We start from the raw sequence: 16,865 nt of genomic DNA, 5'->3' as shown, positions 1-16,865 counted from the left end.
CTCTCTGCGGATGTCAGGATGTTTCACTCCCAAACTCTTACCAGGAGCAACTGCATGCCAACCCCCCCTTCTGAAAATAGCTTTGAAAAACATTGTTAAAGTATACAGGTTTCCCCATTTGGCTTTCCTCTGGCTTGCACTTAGACTTGCACTCTTTCACCCTTCTCCTCAAGTCCAACAATAAATCCTGTCCCTGTTTCCCATTCAGGCGGTTGTTTCCTGTAGTAACTCTCTTCTTCCACCTTTTGCTATTGGCACACACATTCCATCCTTTCTTACATTCCTGCCACTTAACTGCAGAGTTTCCCTTATTTTCCTGCCTCTCTCCATTTTCTTTCTAGCTTGAAGCATGTTTGAAAACCCCCACAAAATCCCACAAACTTGTTCTTTACCCTTCTTCTCCGGTCAGTAGCTTCCCTTGCCATTTGCCTCTGAACCTTCTAGGAGAATTCTTAAGAGAATCCAAACTGCAAGATGCTAGGATCTTTCCAATTAGTGGTTTGTGTATACTTATGTTTCCAGTATGGTGTAATAATGACTATGAGAGACATCAGTGTGGTCTCGTACTGTGATGAGTGATGCTGAGAGGGAGGATGTGATCGATGCTTTTTGTTTGTCCGCTTACTCTTGTGAGTCCCTTAAAGAAAACGTGATGTCTGCACAATTTTAAAAAGCCACAAATCAAAGTACTTCAAAGCACTGCCTTAGACATACAGTTTGCTAGTTGGTACAGGTTTAGAAAATTCCAGGTCTGTATTTTAAGTTTTTTGAAGAAGTTGTGAATCATGTTAGTAGCTATTTTGACTCTGTATAAACAAATTTTTAATTTCTAGCAAGCGTTTGTGAAGATTTCATGTGTCAAAATGACCTTATGCATGCTTTTTGAAAGAGCTGTGATAAATTTCAAATATTTGGTGTTCTTCCAAGAGGATTGTTGTGCAGGTCTAATCTTATCTGAAGGAAAGATATTACTTTCCAACAAGTCTGAATACTGATATCAGATAAAACAGGCAAATGTCCATTTTTGACTGCCAGCTCCTGTCGGTTATGCAGACCATGAATTTCATGAGAAACGAATGGTTGTAGGTGAGCTTAAAATTTTATTAGTATGCAAAATTACCAGATGTCATGTTTTTGTACTAGATCTCAAAATACGTGTCTCACTTGCAAGTGAAATTATGCAAGCAAAATACACTTTAGCATTGTGTGTCAGATGACGATTTTTAGTTAAACTTTGGGATTTTTAGCAAGTGGACAAGTATTGTCACAAGTTTTGTTTCCATATTGCGGAGTAATTTTCAGCCCGAAACTCTGAATGGAAAGACATGAATCAAGGAAAAAGCTGTCTGTTGGAATGAATGGTCTATTCCTATCTACTGTCCTGTATAAAATATTACAAGTTAAGTGGCACTTGGCAGGTTTATTTTGTGTTTTGTTACTGAAAAATGTATGTGGCATATTCATTGCAGGTGGTTAAAGGAAAATGTCTGAAAAAGAACACTACTTGAATTAGTCTGTTGTCATATCTGTCGAAAGTCCTTGCTTGAGCTATTGGACTTATTTTTAACTAGTCCAATACTTTCTTTTTAACTTGTTTCTGCATATGACAGTTTTCCTTGCTCTATTTTGGGGATGGTTTAGTTCTTCCTTTGTGAGTAACATTGCTTGTTCACCCCTCCAAAAAAAACTTCTACCACCCACTAATCCTTTTAAATTTATGTCAAAATCTAATGTATAGCCCTGATATGTGATTATACCTTACTTATTGTTTTTTTGCATCCTTTTGTCTTTTGATAAATCTCCTGCTCCTACAAGGAAAACAGCCAATCTGTGTATGTGTTCCCCCACCCCCAGAGAACAGAAAGTGACTTCTCAGTAATCAGTCACATGCCACTCTACCTGATTAGCGTTATCTAATTAGAACCTTTTTGTCACTATTGTTGATAGGAGTAAATTAGGAGATGGAAAAGGCAGAAATGATATGTTTACCAGTAGTTGTCAAGAAAGCAGAAGAGGACATAATATCATATTCTCATGATGCTTTGTCAGGCTACTGTTTGCACAGAATAGCTTGAAACGCCGTTCCTAGGGGAAAACAGTTTGGTATCGAGTATCCCCGCCGCAGAACACAGGTCTTGGCCAAAGCTTTCCTGACGTGGAAGACAGGTGGGAGGAAGCAGTGCGGGTACTGCATGCCCTGGCTGCAGTTGTCTCCTGCATCCGAGCTAGCCCATCCTGGAAGTGCCTGGAGACCTGTGCGCTCCTGGAGCTGGTGAGCACGTGGCCCTGCCCGTGAGGAGCAGTGGCCCTTCCCAGCCCAGGGTAAGGGGTTGATGCAGCGCTCTGAGGCGGTCCTGGTGCTGCTGGCATTGCCCTGAGAAAGGGAGGAAATGAAGGTGAGGAATTAGGTGAGGAAAGGAGTCTCGTGCTCCTGTTGGCTTACTCTCTCCTCACTCTCTGTTTCCCCAGAATACCCTAGAAACTTTGAGCAGGACTTCACCAAGCAGTTAATATAGTAACAACGTCTGCCGTATGGGAAGGGTTTTGGACATGACTGGGAAGTTCACAACAAATAAACCTGCAGAGAGTGGAAAACTTACTCTGCAGTAAGCAATTAGTCTGTGTCAATGGCTTCCAAGCTCTTCTGCAGACATTTGCTGGTGACTACTTCCCTTTCCTGTTCTCGGATGTTTAGGTCAGCTCTCCTCCAGTTAGTCGTACAACATTTGCTGGCCCAGCCCCAGCAATTACGGACAGGGAAGAAAGTTGTGCTAGAATGTATGCTGCTGAATTTTAGGCTGCTTTTAAGGTAATTTGCCAGTTGGAGTAAATAAGACCAAAGACAGCTGCTGGTCGGAGGACGGCCATCTTTTGAGTATTGACCAATACGCCTATGTCTCTGCTGGGCCTCCATTAGTCTGAACTATGGCTCTATATTGATTTCAGTTGAGCTTTCCTGATTAATGGTAACTTGAGGCTTCTTTACATTTACAGCCATGCTTGCCTGCTTACAGAGCTTTTGTATTTTCAGGCTTAAAAAGTTCTGTAATAAATCCTGAGGGGGGAGTGGAGAGGAGGGAGGTCTGAAAGCAGCCAGCCAGATGCAATTTCTCGGCCTGTGGAGTGGAGAAGAAGGCACCACCATATAGCTAAGAGTCCTCAAGTCGTTGTCTTCCTCAGGATATATTTGTCCTGTACCGCGCTTGAGGAATGTTTCCAATGCAGCCTCTAGAAAACGCTCTGCTATCCCATGTTGTTGTGGAAGGAAAATGGTCCAAGAACCGGTCTGAAGTTCTAGAGATGAGGAGTTTTTTTTGCTTTAGAACAAATTTATTCTGCAAGTATGTTTTGCCTTCCCATTTGAAAATGTAATGTTGCTCCTCGCAGGCACGAGTTCAGAAAGAATAAACTTCAGTAACTGAATAGAGGTCAGAAAGTCCTCAGGTCTGCAATGTTTGTTTGAAGGCACCTGGATGCTCTGCGTCCTTGGAGACAGGATCCTCTGAACTTCTGTGCCTTGGGCATGCCCTGTGCGAAGCCGTGGGGTCTGTGCCGTGCTGCTCGCCCTTCGCTGGGCAATTGTGAAGGACAGCGCTTTTAAGCCTTATAAAATAAGCCTGTTGTTCCCAGACATGACTCCGACTATAACATTTACTCTAGCTGAGAAATAAAACTTGGAATTTGAGCAGAAAATAAAGACTAGATAATTAAATGAGGAAAGAAATCAAGGCCTGTTTTAAATGGGTTCTGTCAAAAAGGCAGAAGGAAACACGATCAGCTTTTCCAAAGAAACTTTGTTAAGTCTGTGCTAGTAGCTTTTTAAACCTCATTCAGCAATGAGCAAAGAAAACACAACAAAAGACAACAATTTGTCCTTGAATAGGAGCTGCGAGAGTGAGCGGAGACCGTCTCCTGGATGCTTTTTTTTTTTTTTTTTTTAAGGATTTTTGACAGGAAATTCTAACTGCACTTTCATGGGGATTTTGCTGCGTGCATGTGTATTTGTGTTTTGGCAGAGAATTCATCCCGGGATTGCGTTTTACAGTTTGCCTGAGACACGCCAAATGAAGCCTGGCAGTGTTACTTGCAGCTAACAAATGTCGAATAGGTGCAGCACAGCGGAAGTAAGAAGTAGGTGTGGATCCTGGATGTCTCTCAGGGTAGTCATGTGGGATTTTTTTTTAATATAATATTTTCTGTTAGATTAATTGTACTGAATGAAGAGCAAGTTAGATTTATTTTGCTTATCCTTAATTCTTGCAGAATGCTTCATGGTGCTAATATCCATAATAGTGACAGACAGTGATTCAAATCCCTTCTCACCAGTTTGGAAACATTTTTGTAAATAAAAATACTTTTAAATCTTTAAAACAAACAAAACAAATTGTACAGCAGTACACAGTCAAAGTGCCTACCAGACTGAGCTTGACTGCCCCTCCTTTGAGCAGCGTATGGTGTTTCACAAAGCATAATATTCCGGGCATTAAATAAGCCTATCACCTTTAGCATGTAAAGTCAAAGTGCTGAAAGCACTTTGCCAGTGGCCTGATCAGACCCTATTTTACCTCACAATAGCCCTAAAAATGGGAAGTGAGAGGGTCGGGACTTTTGGATGACATTCTGGTCGCGTGGTTCAGATGCTTGTATCTGAAGTGGTAACAGTTCTAAAAGGCATACCTGTATCCACGCTAAAAAAATATACCTAGTCATTTTCTTTTTCCTTCCTGGAATCCTGCTATGCATAACTGATGGGAGACTTGTTGCATGAGATCATAGAAAACCAGAAGTGACTGTGGGGAAATGTTACTCCTTTTACGCAATTTGGGAAATTCATTTTGGAGTCCTTTGGAGATCACTAACGATGCAATCTCCACCCCACCCCCCAAGTGTTTGTGTGATGAACAGGGATGGAGTGGAGTCTGTGCCCAGGGGCAGGGTGTAGTGTAAGGTGATGCTTTTGTCCTGGCTGGAGTTTCCAGGTTGAGTTGTGGTGTTGGTCCTGGTGGGGCCAGAGCCCTCTGCTCTCCTGGAGGCTGCTCTGCTGCTCAGCCTGAGCGCTGCCAGCTGACTCGTGGTGGCCTCGGTGAAGGAATACTGCCTTTAAGTAATTAAAACCATTTGGACTTCCCAGGGAACAAAAGAAAGGAGACATTGGCCAAGGATGTGTACGTGTTCTTTTTACTTGTGTGTTAGGCAACTCTGCAGGAAATGCATACAGTTTCCTTTTCTACCTTCTCCCCCCATCTTTAACCTAGTAGTATATTGAAGGCATCTTTTTTGCTCTTTGTACCTTTGATGTCTTTCATTTACTGTGTAAAATTATTAGCACTAGTTAGGATGCTTCTGGGTTTTTTGTGTGTGCTTGTTCTGACTGATGTTATTTTTCTATAAATGTTCGGTCCCTTCTCTGTGTGATACTGTGCAGCTGTTGGGAACATAAGTAGAAGTTAATAGAAGAAAAATAAGCTTCGCAAGAGTAGGAGTGACCTTGTGAATGGAAGAAAAGTCCATTAAGAACAGGAACTGTGGTCACGTTGTCACAGTAGTGGCCGCTATCAGTGTGCAAGTGCTTTGTCCTACCACACTTAGGCAGATATTGCTGTCCTTTAAGACGTAATTATTTAAAATGTAACCAATGGTGAATATAAGAATTGAGCTTTCTTCTCAAAAGCAATTGCTGGCATTAAAACAGGAAAGATCAGTAAAGGTTATTTCCTGAGAGAATAGCAAATAGTGTTAACAGGGATGAAATGTAACTTGGTGATGTCCTTTGTAAATGTGTGAATTTCTGTCTCTTTGCTAGATTGCTTGCATTAGATAAGCTGCTAATATGAATTGGACAGGAAGCAATCAACACACAGTAAGGAAAGCTTCAAGACTTATTGAACTGAGAGGTAGCTAATGGCCTATTTGCTTTCCTTAGTATTTCACTTTTTTTTTTTTTTTTTTTTTTATCTCTTAGAATAGTAAATCTTGATATTGACCAAAACTCTGGCATATAGTATGCCGTTATCTCACTGTAAGTGTACTCATCTCCGTTAAACGCTGGATGGTTAAAACCACCGGGTTTTGGCTGTCTCTCTACTTTGCTTTATTTTAAGCTGAAGAGGAACTAAATGGCTAGAGAACGAAGTCTTCCCATTAATACCTGATCTGATCAGTAGACTGCACTGTGAATTTATCTGTGTTCAATGGAGACGAATGGTTGCCTTCACTGAACCTTGCTGAAACCGGCTGCAGTGCATTTATTTCCATGTGCAATGTTATGAGTGTAACAGTTGTTCTGGAAATCACTGCTACACTCTTTCGTAAGAGCTATGCTCTTCGTAAGAGAAACATGGAAACCTATAGCTGGAGACTCTGCTATTACTGTCTAAGCATGAACCTTGATTCTTAATGTGCGCAGCTAAAGCAAGTGTGGTATACTGTCACATTTTCCCAAATAAACAAATACCCACTATATCCATTGAGTATATGTATTCTGATAGCAATTGTGTGTGAGCTTTCATCTCCATGTGCTAGGCACTGTACAAATGTACAACAGGCCCGTACTTGTCTGCGGTATCTATATCAAAGTCTGCACTTTGGAATATGTCAAGGAGAAGTGCTTTTAATCTATCTTTAGCTCTTCACACTTTCAAAATAACACGTAGAAAATATTATCTCTGATTTTGTTATGAAAATGAGGAAATGAGTTTTTCAAGTCCATATCCTTGAGAATAGGATGTATCTTCTGAAATCTAGCCCTGTGTGAGTAAGGAATCCATAATCATTTGTGGTGAATATGTGGGGAATATTTAACGTTCGTAGTTCACCAAGAACTTGACCAGAAGCAGTCCAAGTAGGCTGTGGTGGCACTTTTACTAATCCATATTGCTGGGGAACCGTGCTCTGATTGAGAGTTTTGTCGCTTACTTTGTCTATTGACAAATTTTGATATGATTTGCTAAGGAAAGCTCAGATAGTAATTGAGTTTCTACTTAGACACAGACATGATTTCTTTACTGAATACCAATAATGCTGTTTTCTGTTTCTTCTTGCCACCCTTTCTTGTATGCAGTATTTATGGTTTATTCGAAGTGCTGTCACGATTGATCGTGGTATCCAGTCTAGAAGGAGATAGTTGTCTGAATTTTTAAATAGTGGGCACTGTTATAGTGAAATTGTCATTTTTCTTTTTTGGCAAGATTCTTTCTAGAGCTTGTTTTTTAGTGACTTAAACCCATTAAAGCAAATCCCTGTTTTTTCAACACATTTTTCTTTACTGTTTTTGAGCAGATAGGCCAATGGCAACTCAACAGCTTTGAGAAGCTTAAATATAAGAACTAGACTTTACCTTAAGTTTATTTCTTTCATGAAGTTTTTCTGTACCACAGCATAATTATATTAAATTACAGTGGATGCTAGATGAAATTTTCAGAGTTTCAGATACAGTTGCTCCCATAGTACATCAAAGTTCTTTTACTTTCCGTTGTTGTAATCACAGCTTTGGTTACCTACATTAAAATGAAGAAGTACAAAGTGCTGCTAATGACTTGAGGGGAGGGGAGAGAAAGGATGAACCCTGACTTCTCTAAACATGTGCTACTTGCATTTTCTTTCAGTGTGAACACTGTGGGACATTTATAGGGAAACATCTGGAATGATGACAACTAGTGTATTGTTTCACAAATCTAAAAAGGTACTGAAATACAGCAAAATTAAATGTCAGTTTAACTGATTTCTAGTCATTGAAATAGGAAACAGTATGAAGTATTTTTGGCTCCTTATTTTGGACATAAATGTGTAAAACTTCGATTATTTTGAACGTACAGAAAAAGATGGTATGTTTGGGTAGCAGCTGTGATACAGGCTCAACAAATGGACTGGAGAATACACAGAAGGTTGGAAGTGGCTGTTGTCCAGAGGTTCTTGAATGATTGCAACTATACATTGAATTTCCAATCTTGGTTTAATATGTAGCTGAAAACATATAGGAGAGTAAATAAGGAAAGCAGGTATGCAAATAACAAGGATACTGCAGGGAGAAACAAATCAAGCAGGAAAGTTCTGAATAGCCGGTAGAGCATGGATGAAGGTAAGTTGTTTGGCACAAACATTATTGCTGTAGTGAAAGCATGAAATAATCAAGGAATCGATCAGAATTTTAGTTGCAGGGCATAAGTGGAATTTTTGTATGAAAGGACTGAGCAGGGCCAGTGTTGTAGTTGAGGTGGCAGATGTAGAATTACTTCTATTACTTCTAAGATGTCAGATGGCTTTAAAGCATGCCAGTGACTGTTTAGAAGACAATGTTCTCAGTATCTCTGCTCTAGGAATGACCCCCATCTCTTCCCCTCTCTCCAGAAAGAACCTCCATTTTGCAAAATATGACACTGAAGGCTTGAGGTTTTTATTGTTATGATCTTTGAAAAAGCAGCCCTTGCCTGAAAAGGGAGGATATTGGCCCTGTTGTATTTGCTTACAATGGGAAGAGTGAGCAGAACTGGTGCTGTGGCTGGCTGCTGGTCAGGCATTTCCATCTGGCTCTTCATCAGCTGCTGCTGGTATAGTGCCTGATATAGGTGGGTAGATGTATAACCTCTTTTAGGATAATTGTCACATGGCTGTTATCTAGGGGAAAAAAAAAGGTGAAATTTGTGTGTCATGTCTCAGGTATGGGTTTTTTGTGTTCCCTAGTACTGTAGTATTGAGTGCTTGGAGCAGTTGAAGGAGTTTTAATTCTTGAAACATCTGAGGCTGTGTTTACATGAGGAGAACTGAAGAACAGGGCATTTTAACCTGTGTGAGATACCCCATGCAGCTTACAACAAAGCTCAAAGTGCAGCTCGAGTCCCAGTGTTGTGCACTGTTTGATAGACCACACATCCAACCTATCAAATGGTAATTGAAGAGATCTTGGTTGCCTTAGAGACTGGCTTTTTTGGTGGAATACCATGTCGGCCCAGGTACTTTGAAGCTCATGACCTAACAGGAGTCCTTTCTGAGGTGGTGTGGGCATGGATGTAATTAGTCTTGCAGCAGCAAGTAGGAGAACTCCCTGCTGCTCTGGCTGTGCTGGCTGCTATGTTAAAGCTCTCGGTTCCCTTGTGCTCTCAGGTTTTCCCTTAAGGAGAGGGAAGGAGCAGGCTCAGATTGAGACAGCTTGAGTAAGAAAAGTTTTTTCCTATTCAATGCACTGAACAGTTGGGTCTAATTTATAAAGTTTTTATTAAAGACTAGATGTGTCCAGAGAGTTGAATGGGGACACTTTTAACTGTTGAATTAAATAAATATGAAATCCTGCAATGGAGTAGAGAGCTGTGCATATAAATTACATCTTTAAACAGCACTTGAATGATTTTCTGGAAGTGTTTTTAACTCTTCTCTGAACCCTTAAGGGTCATCTCTGTAGCCTTCTGAAGTGAGAGAGACTGTTGGCATTGGAATGATTTATTGAAGAGGTATGTTGCTCTGTGGTACCAAAGTAATGTCAAGCCTTGCTGTGAACCTGAGTATCAAGTTCCTGTTTGTAGAGCTGGGGAGGCAAGTGGGTTTAATTCAATTGAACCCTGAATGAGTATCTCCCAGGTATGTGTTGCCATTCCCTTCTGTCACTTAATGCAGCCCAGTTGTGTGATGAGGAGGACTGAGGATCCCCTGTAATTTCTCTTTGAATGTAGTCCTAATACTTATGTGCGTTTGCTCCATGCTACTGTAGGATTACAGTCTTGTAGGTATGTTCACAAATAAACATATACCCTAGTATAGCTGCTATGAGGTAGGGTCATGTTGTGATCCCAGTCTTGAAGATGGTGAGGACTCAGAGAGGCTGATGCCATGTCTCAGATTATCCAAGCCTGGCCAAGTAGGGGGCTGAACCAAGGTCTCCGAAGTTGGTTCATGCTGCTTTTACCTTCTTATAGTTAGAACATCCTGGCCAACATTTAAGTTGGGTAGCTGCTGAAAAGATCAGGAAGAGCTGTTTTGCTTCGGGTTCTTCTGCTTCTGCTTCATTTTTTTTTTTTTTTTTTTTTAAAAACTGTCTTGGCATATAGATTTCCTCAAACTTACAGAGGACTGTCCCTACGGTTGCAAGCCTGAAGGTGGTCAGTTCAGATGATGTGGACTGTTTCTTTCTTAGTTTCTTTCTAACATGGAGTATTAAAAAAGTCTGTCTCCTTCCCAACTCACCTGTAAAATATCTGGAGCTACAGCTGAGGTGATGAGTGTCCCTTAACAGCTATTCAACCTGATCCAGCAAGGTGCAAAGTATGGGATATCAGGTGACTGTTTCTGCATTTTCATTTGCATTTCACATCATTTGGTCTTTGAGTGCTGTGGAGTCAATCCCATGTGCCATCCTCCTGTATAAGCAAAACGGTAAGTGGAGGCGCTCAAAATGCGGGAGTGAGTATGATGTGATCTGCTTTGTGTTTAAGTGTATTTCTCAAGCACAAAAATAAGATTTACCCTGAGGTAACAACTACGCTGAAGTCATGGAGAGTTTGGATCACTTCGCATTCAGTTTCATGTGTTGTCTTTGCTCCTAGTGTGTTGTTGCGCTTGAGGCGGCTGGGCTCAGGTCGCTTGCTGAAGCCGCCTGCCTCCTTGGGGTATGAAAAGCCATTTTACATTCTGGATGCTAATCTGCTCCTAAGTAGAGGTGACGTTCTTTTTGCAGATAGATTTCTACTTGGAGGCATCCATGGGGCTTCAGATCATCTTTTTAATTTGTTTCCATTGTTGGAGACTTGAAATTGAGACACTTAACCTGCATGATACCATATTCTTGTAGAGGTACTCAAATCTGATCTCTGAGGAAGGGGTCTTACTGTGTTGAAGATGGGTTTGCAGAGGGAGAGTCTTATGTGACTTTTGGAAAGGAGACATCAGTGTATGTTATCCAGATACTGTTTCTATTGCAGTAAGGCTCCGCAGGTGCCCTCAGGATGTTGCTGCTCTTCGTACAAAACACCCAGAAAAGTGGCCCCTGCCCTAAAGTTCATATAGGTAGTATGTAAGTTGAGAGAGAGCTTGGTCTTAAATGCATAAATGGTTGAAGTTTGGTGTAATGAGATGAAGACTGTGAGCTGAAGCAAGTACTAAGAATCTTTCCTTTCTCTGTGCTGTTCAAAACCAACTGTGTAGCTCTAAGAGGCTAAATGCTTTGTATTGATAATGTGTTCTTGTGAAAAGTCTCTGTCTAATAAGCTGTGAGCTTATTTTGAGGCCTTCCACAGTGTGTTTTGTCACTGTTGCCTGCACTGGCACTTGAACTTCACGAAACTGGTAGGAATGCAATATATTTAAGATTGCGTGGTGTTCTCAGATTTCGTCCAAGTTAATCAGTAGGTTGGAAAACAGTGAAGGAAGGGCGGGGGGCTTGGTAGACCAGCTGCATGCAGAAGTCTCAAGTGTATAAGCCTGTTTCCTTAGGAAACTAGGCTAATCTGTTATGGGCCCCTGTTCAAAATTGCACACTCTCACGAGTAGCTTTTCAGATTAGGTGGCAGTTGGGTCCTGGACCTTTGTACAGAAATTCTTGCAATTTTAACAGATGTATTGTTTTAGACTGGAGAATTTCTGTGTAGCTCAAGTGATCAAAACGCTAGTGACAGCCCTGTCCTGTTTTCTGAAGTGAAGTATAAATTTTCAGAGGAAAGAGTCCAAACCCCTGCAACCTTGCCTTTTGTGGCAGTGATCCACGTTGTGTGGACCAATGCATGAGGGCTGTACAGAGGCCACTTGGAAGAGTGTGTGGCAGAAGATCATCCGTTTGGCATCAGTTGAAGACTTCAGGTTAAGGAAGGTGATATGATATTGTCACATGATTCATCACTGCATCTTGATTTCTGTATAAAGTGTGTAGTGCAGAGTACTGTAAACACATTTCTGTTTTTTTTTTTTTTTTTTTTTTAACTAAGTAATATTGGTGAACGCAATAAAAAGGAACTGCTGGGAAGGTAGTTTTGCTGAGTTATGCTGGTTTTGAAAATGCATATTGCTTGACAGGCTTTTAAGTGATACTGGGCATATTTAACATTTTTTGATGTTAATTTCCTGGCATATGGACATCTCAACTTATTAAAATAAATAAGTACTTTCAAATTTAATGAAATAATGGAGGAAATGGCCTTTTTTCACATTCACGTCCGCTTCGCTGGATAATTTAATGTTTTAAAATGTAAGTTCATATTAAACTTTAAAATTCACGTATTGGTTTTTGAAATTTTGAAATAAAAAAGGTTTTGCTGTAGATGAGAAATGTATGAGTTAGGGCGCATGATAACATGATTAAAGACGACTAGCTGGTCATTTCTTCTGTACAAAATGCTAATTGTAAATCCTTCTTACTAGAACTTGCAACTAGAACTTGTTGGCTGTGTGATCTTCTGGAGTGACTGTTTTTTTTCTGAGGTGCTGTTGTGTAGCCGGTGTCTTATTCATGAATTGCCTTCGTGTATTTGAGTGCAGTTATGTCTGTGGACGTCTCCTATTTTGTTCACTTTTATTTATTCATCCCCTCCCTTCCCCCCCCCACCCCCCGCAGTGTTGCATCTTACTGTCTCTTGAACTTAGACTCTAAGCTCCTTGGGTTAGAGAAGGTCACTTGTTTATGTTGGCTAGCAAAAGTGTCTTTATCTTTTTCCTCGTACTAGATTTGTATGTATGCTTTCAAAGTCTTCATATCTAGTCAGAAGGTTTTCTTTTTTATCCTTAGGTGTTACTGTGTTATTAATAAGCATTAGAAATGCACTTTGCTACCCTTCTCTATTGAGGGAGAGTAAGAATTTCCTGGAGGATAAGTAAAACTCAGTTTAATTGACTGGAAATAAATATTTGAGTCCTAAATATTTAATGGAAATCACTGTATTTGAATGTAGGGATGGGTAGGCGATGGAAGTGTGCTGTCTTGCATTCCTAGAGAGACTGCTTCCTCCTGTGCTGGAGCCGAGGATAGCTTTATTTCATTTCAAGACAGACAGGAAACCGAAGAACTTATTCTCGGGGAGAAAAATGGCAAGGGACTCGAATGAAAAACCTACTCGGCTGAAGCAGAGGTGACAAAGTTCACGGTGATTATATTGATTTTAAATTACTGTGTACGGCTGGGACTAGCCTGTGTCTAGTCCTGCTCGAGATGAGAGGAGGAAAGGAAGAAGGTGTGAATACGCCTCTCTTCCTCTCCCAAATGCTTTGTTAGCCTGCACGGTAACTGAGGATGGGCTCTTCCTCCTGATGTCCTGGTGTACAAAGACAAGGACGTTTTGACATCCTCTAGTGGAGAGTGAAATGTTTTTATCTTCAGCAGCCTACCCCTGCACCCCGGCTGGCTGAACCGGAGAAGCCTGCGGTGCCCCGCTCAGTGCCTGGCAGATGCCTCCAGTCTGTGTGTGCCCCCAGCTCTATGAGAGATGACATTAATAGGAATTAGAGCGTGTCTGAGTGTGGTGCATTTTTGGTGAAAAGCACTACAATTGCATTTATCACAGATTATAACTCAGCTAGAATTAATAGCAATTAACAGCAGCAATATAATCATTTACCAGAAGTTTTGCAGAAAAGTCATTACTGATTAACTTTAGACAGTTTGCATTCATTTCGCTGTTGATGAGAAAATTATTCAGTCAGTAAGAGTTAATGTTTTATTTTAAACCAGTCTTATCTATTTTAGTATCTAGTGTGCCTTTTGGGAATAAGAACTAAGAGCAAATAAAGCTAATTGTGATAGGGAGTTGATACATTAATGAAACTCTTAGTTACCGTATGACTGAGAGAGTACAGAAAAATTTCTTGTACCTGCACTAAATCCAGTAAAGTTGTGGAGGAAGATGTTCAATGTCCTTGTTTGGTGTGATGAAAAGAATGCTAGAGGCACTCGGATAGGGAAGATGACTATTTCTGTGTCTTCATGTGTGTTTCTTTTTCTTTCAGTAATCTGACATAGTGTGCATGTCTGGGCCTATGCCAAGCAGTGATACAGCCTCCAAGCGAGACTCTCTTACCAGAGTTTTATATGACTAATTTTGTACCAAATTGTATGGGTCTGATTAGCCTGGAACATAGTAATGCTGTTTTAAACATCTATAGCACATCTACGACTTCAAATTCCAGGGTGATACTTGACAAGGCAAAAAGTGTTTCTCACTGTCAGGTCTTCAGGGTTAGTTTGGACCATAACAACCACATTGAGCTTGCTCAACCTTGTGCGCTCATTATGATTAATTCTTTCTTGAACATTCCTTCAATCAAGTCATTCATATTCTTGCAGTAACTGGTATCTTGCCTCACTCCTGTGAGGCAAGTTCCCCTCCAATTATAAAAGGATAAAAGGAGTGAAGCTACAAAGAAAGCAGTCATCTGCCTTGGGCTCATCCAGAAGATAGTAGGAAAATAGAGATGGACCTGAAGTCGGTGTTTGTAGATGTGCTCATCTCCTTGAAGACTTCTACAAATGTTAGCACGTCCTTCTCAACCATCTGGGCTGTTGGGGTGGCAGGTGCTTTGTGTATTTTCTCATCAGCTGGGGCTTCAGCTAGCTGGAGCAGGAACTGCTTGTTTTGGCAGCGTAATGTTCACTGAACCTGCAGAGCTAGCAGGAGGACGGTACCTGCCTGTTACTGGTTGGGTGCAGGTGGGAAGAATTGAGGCTCTTCTGCAGGCAGAGCAAGATTGCTTTTGCATTGGGAAGTCTTTGGCTTTCTTAAAATTAAATATTGAAATAGCTTTTTTATTTTAAGCTCTGAAATACTTTGTTATGGTTCCTTATAGTTGAAGTAAAAGTAAAAATAATCTAGCTATCTTTTGAAAGTCACTGAATTTTAATATCTCTATCTAAAAAAACCAGTTTTAGGGCCCTACTTGGCTTTTAGAATCCCCATGCTCATTAAATAACAAGGTTTTGCATAGCTCAGATCCTTTAAAAACGAAACAAAAAGTTCCTATTGTCCCTGGGAAAGCCTTGGGGCCTTATCAATGTCCTCTGACTTTTCCAGGGAAAGCAAACACATCCCCTTGTGCCAATGCCCGTTTATGGACACGATCTCACAATGTTCCTGCGTGATTAGTACTTCACTGACCTTTTGCAGTGGAGTATTTGTTTAGATAAATAATCTGATAATATGCTTTTTGGTTGAACTTATCCCATAGTAGGAGAGCAGCAATGATGTGAAGCAGGCAGCACCCGTTCAGAGAAATGATCTCAAGATAAAATGTTTGCCAAGTCAACGGGAAAAAAAATGGGGACTGGAATCCTCTCTATGCAATACACAGAGGCCAAGTATCATCTGTGGAGCCCCATCAAAAGGCCTCTGCCCTAACTAGCAGTTTCAAATCAGTAGAGAGAAAGGTCAGCCTCTGCATAGGCCTTGTGGGGCTTAGTGTTGTTTTGGGATGGGAACTCTTGAAGTCACCTCAGCAGGTTCTGCTAGTTTCCTACCACCTGGCAGTTCTGGTTTCTATCTTTTTTCTTTTTTTCCTCTCTCTCTCCCTTTTTTTTTTGTTTTTTTTTTTTTTTTGGTTTTTTTTTTTTTGTTTTGTTTTTTTAAGCTTAGATGAGCCTCAGCTACAGGTGATAGACTTGGGTCTCATTATCTGTTCCTGTCAGTCCCCAATTTCCTTGCCTCCATGTATCTTTTTCCTTGAACAGCCATAATAAGGCAGAGATCTCTAGCTGGTTATGGTGTTTAGTCTCTCCTGCAAACAGGAAAGCTTCAGTAATTGTGCCCTTTCTCCCCAAGACTGCTTCACAAAAGGATATATTGCTGACTCTTTAGACAGTAGATCCCATTATCTTGATACAAAGATATGGTCTCCCAAAATGAAGGGCAAATTCTTTTTAATGAATGAAATTCTAAATGTCATTCCTGGATGGTTTCAAACCAAAATACTGGAAGTGTCTGACAGTGTCCTGCCAGCCAATGCATCTGAGAGGTGTTTCTCAAGTGAGCAATGTTCCTGGAGGCTGACAGGGAGAACTTAGTCTTCAACTGAAATCAGTACAAAAAACTTTTCTGTCTCACTGGTAGACTATATATATGTTTTTGCAGCCACTTGTCTTGGTTGCTTCCTGTTTTGATTTAAACCTGTGCAGGCTGCCAGGGTATACTGATATAGGTTGTTTTACAGTAGGCTGGGTTGCGGGACTGTGTCAAGATAGGCTCTAAGAGTATTTTACTCCTTGCACTCTGTGCAGATGGGCAAAACCCCCCAAACCTGCATAGAAACTTTGCATAGGTCATGTGAAGATCTAGATAGAGTGCAAACACAAATGCCACGCAGTTTGATCTGTCACAGTGGGTCCATCTTCCTTTCGGAAAGGGACAGATAACGGAAGAAACATCTCCTGCAGGCTAACTGCTGTAAAGAGGATTTTATTATATGCAGAACTCCAGGACAATCAAAGGTTTTGATTTATGAGATAACGTTTACCTTTAAAGTATGGAAGGGAGGATTCAGAGGAAGGTTACAGTTAAATTAAATAGTGTTGATAGAGTTGATAACAGGTATAATGCAACATAGCCATGGCAGATGGAAGTTGCTACATAGCTAGTGAAAGCGTGTTTATTTAGTTTTTTGTGTGTACCTTATCTCATTTCTTGTTGCGCAAGTAACGCATGAACAAATGTGGTTGAATGTGAAATGAGGTTGTGTGTTTATGTTAATGCTTTGACAAAGAGTTATGGTTTTTGATTTTTTTGTTTAAGAAATGCATTATAAATGAATTTAAAAGATGTTTCTGCTTTGATGGTCAGTTTCTGTCTTATTATTCAGTGATTCCTATTTTTTTCCTGTGTATTTGGATATTAAAGCAAAATCAATTGATGGAAAAGAGGCATGTATATTCCACAATGGTAAAATAGATTGAGTCTTGTGTTCAGTAA

The 16,865-nt window shown here is 40.5% G+C and overlaps 1 protein-coding gene across 1 annotated transcript in view; it reads left to right on the top strand.

Moving 5' to 3' along the window:
- The window catches only part of PTPRG (protein tyrosine phosphatase receptor type G), a 404,579-nt gene that overhangs the window by 89,002 nt on the left and 298,712 nt on the right, over positions 1-16,865 (top strand). The gene's annotated exons all lie outside the window — the stretch shown is intronic.

The sequence above is a fragment of the Rhea pennata genome, chromosome 12, assembly GCF_028389875.1.
Source record: "Rhea pennata isolate bPtePen1 chromosome 12, bPtePen1.pri, whole genome shotgun sequence".
NCBI lineage: Eukaryota > Metazoa > Chordata > Aves > Rheiformes > Rheidae > Rhea > Rhea pennata.
This window is presented reverse-complemented; position numbering and strand designations above follow the sequence as displayed.